This window comes from Mus caroli, chromosome 3 (genome assembly GCF_900094665.2).
Source record: "Mus caroli chromosome 3, CAROLI_EIJ_v1.1, whole genome shotgun sequence".
NCBI lineage: Eukaryota > Metazoa > Chordata > Mammalia > Rodentia > Muridae > Mus > Mus caroli.
The window spans coordinates 63,170,257-63,179,916 of record NC_034572.1 but is presented as its reverse complement, the minus strand read 5'-3'; the positions used below and the strand labels follow the sequence as shown (position 1 = coordinate 63,179,916).

The 9,660-nt window shown below is 42.5% G+C and overlaps 1 pseudogene; it reads left to right on the top strand.

Moving 5' to 3' along the window:
* Positions 1–4,235: 4,235 nt before the first annotated feature.
* Positions 4,236–4,640, top strand: LOC110291848 (annotated as a pseudogene).
* The last annotated feature ends 5,020 nt before the right edge of the window (positions 4,641–9,660 follow it).

Here is a 9,660-nt window from a genome sequence, read left to right as displayed (position 1 = left end):
CCTTACTCAACTACTCGGGGCGCCATGGTCCTCTACCCCTGCGTGGTGTATGACCATGGGCCCGAGAACGCTCTCGAATAAAAATCCTCTTGCAAGTTGCAGCAAGATCGTTTCTTGTGGGTGATTTTGGGGTGTCGCCTCTCCTGAGTCAGAACGTGAGGGAGTCCTCACGTTGTGGGTCTTTCAAAACTGCCCAACACAGAGGCTGAGAACCAAGCTCTGGTCCTGGGAGAGAGTAGCAGATGTTCTTAACTGCTGAGCCACCTTTCAAGCTCCACAAAATCATATGTGTTTTATAAAACATTTATAATGAACATGGAAATGTAACTACAGTATAAATTTTAGTTGTTCTTTAAAGATATGCCTAATTTCTACTAAAACAGACAAGGGTGTTTATGTTCTCCACTTTTAATAGAGTGTTGGAAGTTTTTAGCTAGGGCTGTAAGACAAGAGAAATAATAAAGGGAATACAAATAAGAAAGGAAGAAACCAAAATATTCTTAATTGCAGATGCTATGATTCTATACATGAGAGTCCTAAGAACTCCAGCAGAAGCCTTAGGGTTGGAGGCTGGGGAGATGGCTGAGTCAGTAAGGCGCTTGCCATGCAGGCACAGAATCTGAGTTGGATACCCAGCACCTGCATAAAGAGGGGAAGGGAAAGTGGTCTGAAGAGATGGCTCAGTAGTCCATACTATTATTCTTGCAAAACACTAGAGTTCAGTACCCAGCATCCATATTATCAACTTTGAATGGCTTGTAACTTCAGCTCCAGGGGGATGCCTCTATCTGCTATGGGCTCCTGCACTCATATTAACCGTCGCCACTATTCAGGTAAATGAGGCAAAGAATTTTTCTTACTAACCCTGCCGTTAGCCAAGTGGCGTATTTGAAGGATCACACTATTCCAATTTAGGCTAATGACTCTAATTGGACTCCAAGACCCTATGACAGTAGAGGGTCTTTGTTCCCCAATGAAGAGGGTTTAAATTTGAATTCATCTTATCAAATAGAAGTGGGAGGATTTCCTTTTTGGATTGGGCATGAAGCTCATATTTGAAAGTTATAGCTAAGGGGTAGTTATTTATTATTCATAAATGAACAAAAATGAAGGACCCAAGAACCTATTCGTTTGAATAGGGGAGGGGTTTGAAGAAAATATTACTAATGGTCTTTCCATTCCACCTCAATTCTCCTCCTCGCCACATTCCTGCTGTCTTGGAGGTAAGTGAATGGATACCCCGGGAACAATGAAGAGGATCAGAGCTGTGAGCTGTTAGTAATTCTTGCTGTGGTAACTTCATACCTTGGCACCTACAGGCTCTGCTTGCACCAAAGGTGCAGAAAGACACAGAATTAAGATAGTTCTATAATCAGCCAGGCGGTGGTGGCGCACGCCTTTAATCCCAGCACTTGGGAGGCAGAGGCAGGTGGATTTCTGAGTTCGAGGCCAGCCTGGTCTACACAGTGAGTTCCAGGACAGCCAGGGCTACACAGAGAAACCCTGTCTCAACAAAACCAAAACAAACAAACAAACAAACAAACAAACAAAAAAGATAGTTCTATAATAATAATACCATCACCCACCCATAGCAACGAATCTACGGTTAGTATGACGTGGAAGCATATAGTACCTCCTCTCTTCATATGGAGAGATGAGCTACTCATAACCATCTTTGGGATTAATCATCGTGTAACATTTGGGCCTGGAAAAGGAATATATAGAAAACTACTTCTAACAATAAGACTATTTTCTCTCTTATTTAAAAAAAAAAATGTATCTCATCTTGTGGCTGTCGGCAGGCAAGTTAGCTGGCCCCACCACCGCTGGCTGCATCACTCGAGAGAGCAGGCCCCACACCTGCCTTGCCTGGGCAGCACAGTAGAGCTGGCCCTGGTGGTACTGGCGTGGGAGAGTTATCCTGAGGGTGAGAGAGCTGGTCCCACCTTTTGCCAACTACTACAAGCAGGAGACCTGACCCTGACTCTTGCCTAGACAGCCTGAGAGAGCTGGCCCCAAGGGCATAAGAGCTGATAAGCTGGCCCCACCCCATCCCATCTACAACACTGGGATAGTGGTCTCACCCCTGCCTAGGCAGCACAGTAGAGCTGGCCCTAGTGGCGTGGGCATGGGAGAATCAGCTGAAAGGTGGGAGAGCTGGCCCCATCTCTTGCCCACTGCCACAAGCAAGAGAGCTGCCCCTGTCCCTCACCTGGGCAAAGCAGGAGAGCTGGCCCTAGTGGCATGGGTGCAGGAGAACTGGAGGGCTAACCAATTCAACTTCTACCTAGATCCAGATCCAGGGCTTTTGAGTTGGCCCACCCCAACATCTACCCCAGGTATGAACTGCTGGAGCTCATGAAGGGGCTAGTCCTACCAATCCAAAGCTGCAGGTTCTCCATGACTCAGGGCAACAAGAGTATATCCAAGGGGAGTCCCAGTGAGAATCCAGAATCCATAGTGTAGCAGAAGCCAGAGACCTTGAACCAGACCAATGACTCATTGCAAAGAGCATTTGCAAAGAAGTGTGGACAAAAGGGCATACTGTGTGACACACTGTGGCACACTGCAGTTAGCACAGTAAGAATTCTTTTTTTATTTTTTATTTTTTTTTATTTTTTGTTTTTTTGAGACAGGGTTTCTCTGTGTAATCCTGGCTGTCCTGGAACTCACTCTGTAGACTAGATTGGCCTCAAACTCAGAAATCTGCCTGCCTCTGCCTCCCAAGTGCTGGGATTAAAGGCGTGTGCCACTACTGCCCAACTGTGAGATGCTTTTTACTTTATTTCTTTTTGCATTTTTCTATTTAATTTATGCATGTATGTATGTATGTATGTATGTATGTATGTATGTATGTATTTTTGTTTTCTCTTGGCGGGGGGTGGGGGGGTGTGATGCAAGGACCGAGGGCAGATATGAAGGAGACAGGGACATGAGTGAGATTGCAGTGCATGACATGAGATTCACAAAGAGTCAGTCAATAGTTTTAAAAACATGTATCTCATAATATTATGGCGTCTGTTTGTCTTCCTTATTTGTTTATGATTGTCAAAACTACTGGGAATCGGTCTGAAGGATTCGTGTCTTATTCCAAGCGTTCTTCATTCCTGTTAATTTGAGCTGCAGAGAATTTACGTACTTTAAGCCCAGACTGGTGTTTGGATGCCTGTAGAGATGGCTCGTGCCTGGGAAGAATCTCACTCCATGTCTACACATTATCATATGCTGGGGCAAAAGAAAAAAAGGATTGAAGAATGGTTGGGCTAATTGTTGCCCTTGTGTTGGGAGTTGTTGTCTTTGCTGCTGCTGCTGCTGCTAACGTAGCCCTGTGTCAACACATCCAAACTGTGCCTTATATTTTAGAATGGCATTCTGATTCAGAGAAACTGTGAAACATTCAAAGACATATAGACAGTACACTCCGTGCTGAAATCGCTGATTTAGAATCAACTGTGGTTATGTTAGGTGATCAAGCAGTTAGTTTACAAGGACAGTTCTCATTAAGATGTGATTGGAATGTGACTCAGGTCTGTGTACTGCAATGAGGCCTTGTTCCCTTGGGATTAGGTCAGAAAACATTTAATAATTCATGGTAACTTGGGAAATACTGAAATTATGGTCAGATATTAATCACATGTTTGCAGAACAAGTGCATGGACTAACTGCTAATGGATTATTGGAGAATATCAAGGACAGATTGGGAAAGTTAAATTTAATTTAACAATTTAGCATTTCAAGCTCCTTCTGTGATGTAATGTTTATATTGATGGTTCGCTTGTTTTTGTTATTTTTAATGGCCAGGAGGAAAACCTCCTGACATTAAGAAAATACTCAATAGCAGGCAGCTGTATTCAACACTATGTTACAAAATATGACTAAACAAAAGGGGGAGACGAAGGAGCTCTGCGGAACTGATGCCAGGCATCTCTTGAAAACAAGAGGATACTTGCGGAATTTTGGCAGAGTGCTGCTTTCACGGTCCAACAAGTATTTCCTTGGCCAGGCTTAACGTTCTTCGCATTTATCTTCTAGGGGAAAAAAAATCAACTAGCGACACATAAAAAGGTGTTATTTGTCCAGGAAAAAAAAAAAAAAGAAGCAACAGTATAGATTGAATCTTGCATACTATGTATTTTGGAATCAGAGTAATGCAACAGTGTAATGTGGTTAAGAATAAAGACTGGCTTCTTCCTCGGCACTGCCTACAAGGTGGCTGCCATCTGTTTTGCAGCATCATGGCTGCCCTCCGGCCTCTAGTGAAGCCCAAGACCGTCAAAAAGAGGACCAAGAAGTTCATCAGACACCAGTCAGACCGATATGTGAAAATTAAGCGAAACTGGCGGAAACCCAGAGGCATCGACAACAGGATGAGGAGAAGGTTCAAGGGCCAGATCCTGATGCCCAACATCGGTTACCGGAACAAGAAAACCAAACACATGCTGCCCAGTGGCTTCCGCAAGTTCCTGGTCCACAATGTCAAGGAGCCGGAGGTGCTGCTGATGTGCTACAAATCTTACTGTGCTGAGATTGCTCACAACCTGTCCTCTAAGAACTGAAAAGCCATTGTAGAAAGAGCAGCACAGCTAGCCATCAGAATCACCAAACCCAACGCCAGGCTACACAGGGAAGAAAATGAATAGATGGCTTGTGTACATGTTTTATGTTTAAATAAAATCACAAAAACTGAAGAAAAAAAAAAGAATAAACACTCTGAGGCTGGAAGAGGGTGTCAAATGTCCCTGGAACTGGAGTTACAGACAATTGTGAACCCCCCCACCCCTCACCCCCCCATGGGAGCTGGTGATCGAACTTGGGTCCCCTGGAAGAGAGGCAAGCACTATTAATTATGGAGCCATTTCTTCAGCCAAACATCCCATATTTTAATCCAAACCTAGCAGATTTTTAATCTGTGGCTTGTTGGTTTTCAGCTAGGTTATATTGTACAGTCTATTTTTAATATCAGATGGGTGATTAAGTTGCAGATATAAAGTTATCTCTACTGTCATTAGGTGACGGGGAAAATACAAAGATAATTACCGATGTTGGCTTCATAGTTTTCCCTAAATTCTTTTTATTTTCAATATTGGGGAGGGATTTTTATCTTTTATTTATTTTGTGACAATCCTGTATATACGGACTTACTTTTTTTTTAGATTTATTTTTATTTTATGTAGATGAGCTTATATGTATGTCTACACCATGTGCGTGCCTGGTATCTGTGGAGGTCAGAAGAGGGTGCCAGGTCACTTGGAAACAGAGCTGCAGATAGTTGAGAGCTGCCGTGTGGGTACTGCGAACAGAACTCAGGCCCTCAGAACAGCAGCCAGCATTCTTTCCTGCTCTGATATTGCTCCACTCCCTCCCTTAAACCATTACTACAGTGCTTTCATATTCCTATAGTTAACGCGTTTCAGATGATAGTTTTTCAGGGTTTTTGTTTGTTTGTTTGTTTGTTTCTAGAAATCCTATTATCTATAAGCATAGACCATTCAAGTCCAATAGATCGTGTTTTATTTTTATTAATGTATATTTTTCTACAGTGACTTAGTTATTTTCTATTGCTGTGATAAGACACTGTGATCAAAGCAACTTAAAGAAGAAAGAGTATATTGGGGACTTACAGTTTCAGAGAGGGTGTCCATGACATCCTGGCAAGAGGGAAGCATGGCATCAGGCAGGTATGAATGGCACTGAGCAGTCGATTGGAGCTTACATCTTAATCCACAAACACTTCCTCCAACAAGACCACACCTCTTAATTTTTTTCCCAAACAGTTCTGCCAGCTGGGAGCCAAGCATTGAAGTCTATGTGCCTATGGAGACTATTCTCATTCACAAAACTATGTGCTTTATTATGGCGCTGTCATTCATGTGATAATGTGGTTAGGCCATATCTACTCCCCATGACACACCCTTCCTCTTCCTGCTGGAGCCTTGTCGTCACCAATCACCCTCCATGTCTGAGAAAACATTTCCTACTTGTCATTCCAGCCCATTTTACTTAACTTGAGGATTTCTACTTTTTACCCATTTTCTTGCAGATGACATGATTTTCTTTTAAATGGCTAAATAATAGTCTATTGTAGATACACACATTTTCTTTATCCATTAGATGGGCATCTAAACTATTTCTCTATCCATAGATGGGAACTGATTTGTGAAAGTTTCTTTTATCTGCCTGATGAAATTGTCCTCTAAGAGGCTTACTGCTGAATAAGCTTACCCTTTCTAGCTCTTTCTGAACTCTGGATAGCTGGTTCAACTCAGCTGTTCTGGCTCAAACTCCTCTCCAAGCTGGCTGATTCAATTTGGCTTCTCCCAACTTCTCACTCTGCTTGGCCTCAAACTAACTCTGGCAATTTGTTCTGTGTTGGGGTCCAGCCTTGACACAGGATCTGGGTTCTCAGCTGGAAGCAGGGATATCTGGAAGGTGCATAATAAACACACAGAGACAACTTTTTCGGGTATACACTGACAGGCAAGTTTCAAGGCTTGAGGTTGCTCGCTCGCTCTCTCTCTCTCTCTCTCTTACACACACACACACACACACACACACAGAGCTTGAGGGGCCGCACACACATTGCACTCTCCTCTCCTCCACAGTCTGATTTTCTCCTGTGCATTTTTCTTTTCTCACACTCCCACACTCCTACTTATTTCAGTGTGCTCTCCTTTCTTTTTTTTTAAAGAATTTTTTGAAGATTTATTTATTTTATTTTATGTATATGAGTACACTGTAGCTGTACATGTGGTTGCTGGGAATTGAATTTTTAGGACCCCTACTCACTCCAGTCACTCTCTGGGTCTGCCCAGACTGCTCTGGTAAACTCTACTCCCTCATTCCCTTACTACTCCAGCCCAAAGATTTATTTATTATTATTAATAAGTACACTGTAGCTGTCTTCAGACACACCAGAAGAGGGCNTCAGATCTCATTANGGGTGGTTGTGAGCCACCATGTGGTTGCTGGGATTTGAACTTAGGACCTTCAGAAGAGCAGTCAGTGCTCTTACCCACTGAGCCATCTCCCCAGCCCCAGCACTCTCCTTTCACTCACACACACCTCACATACACCACACACACCTCACATGCATTCTCCTTACATACACACACCTTCACACACTCTTCTCTCTCTCTCTCTCTCTCTCTCTCTCTCTCTCTCTCTCTCTCTCTCTCTCTCTCTTCCCCTCGCCTTTAACTCGCCCCAATCTTTTATTGTTACTCCAAAACCAAGTAGGAAAAAAAGACATTGTATAATCATTACCAAATCAAATTCAAAAGAATGACCACATCTCATAAAGAATTAAGAAGTAAAAATTACAATTATTCACCAAAGTTTCAATCTTCCCCTATTCTCAAGCCTGTGGCCAAAATGATAATTGCAAGATTTTCATTATTTAAATTTTAACTTTTTAAAAAAAGGTTTAAAGTACACTGTTGCTGTCTTCAGACACACCAGAAGAGGGCACCAGAACCCATCAGAGATGGTTGTGAGCCACTATGTACTTGCTCGGAATTGAACTCAAGACCTCTAGAAGAGCAGTCAGTGCTCTTAACCTCTGAGACATCTCTCCAGCCCTAAACTTTAACTTTTGACTTCCTATACTTCAGAACTCAGAGCTTCAAGGTCAGCTACTTGCATTTTCCTCTGAAGCTCTAAAGATAAATGTGGGCAAAGCTGCCAGGGGTGGCCAGAAAGAGTCAAGTTAACCCTTAACTCGTCTGTTCTCCTAGCTTCTGCTTCTGCACATTGCACACAATGACTCTCCTAAGAGCCCCAGTGTTTTGACTTAGTTTTACTAGTATATGATTTTATGTATTCTGTATTTTCTTATCCACACATATCCAAAGGAGACCAGGAACCACTCTCAAATGTTGTACAAAACTCATTTCAAAACTACAATAGCTTTTCCCTTTCTCGGTGTCCCAATATTGGCTCTGCTTAATTTTCTTAATTTATTTCTAAACATAATTTCTCCAAGCTTTCTTAGCAAGTCAAACATTAATATGAAACTACCATTGTGCAATTATTACATTGTTTCCAAGATGAGAGCACACAACATGCACCTGGACCATTAGGACTATGCTGTGCTGTGCCCCTGTGCCTCCATTTTTTATTGTTTAAAAATCATTACATCAAGGAACATCTAGTTTCATAGAAATTTCACCACAGCAGAAGGAGAAGGAAGTAGGAAAGTCAGATATGATAGAATAATTATGCACACCAAGGCCAACTGAAAAACAGTCACACACAAATGAAATCTATACAGCTGTTGTGCAGGGCTAAAGTTAGGAGAACTGAGGACTTTGTTACAAACAGCTGCCCACAGGCTTCTGAGATGTCTCTGCCCAGGCCTGCTATGGGCAGTTCCTTATTTCTGATGGTCGGTCCCCTGGAGGGATGTGTATCCTGCTTCTCAGGATTCCAGATGCCATCCATGTCATGGTATGCTGTAGCTGGGGACATTTCTAATCTTCTGACTCCTTATTCTCTGACTTCAGCTGCCTCTGCTGACCTGCACTGAACTGCACGAGCTCAGGAACAAATGCAACTCCACTGCACTCACTGCACTGACTTCCAACTGACTCCGCTCCTAACTCACACTCTCTCATCCTGCACTGCTCTTAAATAGTGTCTTGAGAGATTTGGGTATGTCTTATCTCTGATTCATTCTGTGAAATCTTTCTCTAATTCATCACTTTGCCCCTCAATTAGACATCTTTGTTTGGGATTAAAGGTATTAAAGGTGTGTCAGTATTCCAGCCAGATCACATAGACCTTAAATTAGATGTGTTCTATGGAGTAGTTTTTTTCCCACTCAACCCTGATTTTCCCTCGAACTATATAGCATTTGTCAAATATAATGACCAAAAAAAAAAAAAAAAAAAAAGCCCTTTCAAAAAGACATTGCTTTGATAACTACGAGAGGTGGGGAAAGGAAATATAACTGGAATGGGGCTCCATTTGTATTTTCCCCCCAACTTTAATAATTTAACACACGGTTTTCAAACTGGTACATAACATGCCAAATCTAATCCATGGGATTTGGTTTTTTGGTTGTTTTGTGTTGTGTTTTGGTGTTTTGGTTGGGCCTAACATAGTTTTTTTTTTTAAAAAAAAAAAAAACTTGAATTAGTTACTGCATCATCTGATGTTCTTATTTCTAAGCAGTAGAAATGGACTCCAGCTTATTTAGCAGAAAAAGAAATTGTGAATACAATTTCAGTAGATCCCAGAATATAAAGGAGTGGGAATGGCAGACCAGACTTAAGAGTCCTGCAATCAGAAACACAAGCCAAAATCATGCAGCTACGCAGCTCAGAGGCCCTGCACACACAGGTACCATGCTTGTGTAATACATGGGCAATGGGGCTCACTATAGAAAATTACCAGTGTGTAACCCTACTCATTGCCCATGCCACTCAGGTACAGAGCCATCTGAGGGTTCTTTGCAGTTCCTGCTTCTTTGCATAATGTTTGCCAATAGTTCAGGGGAGACAAATCTAATCTACAGAGGGGAGATGTGATACTGTCAGCAGAGGGGAGATGGTGATGTCAGTAGCGGGGAGAGGATGATGATGTCAGCAGAGGGGAGATGGTGATGTCAGTAGTGAGGAGAGGATGATGATGTCAGCAGAGGGGAGATGTGATACTGTCAGC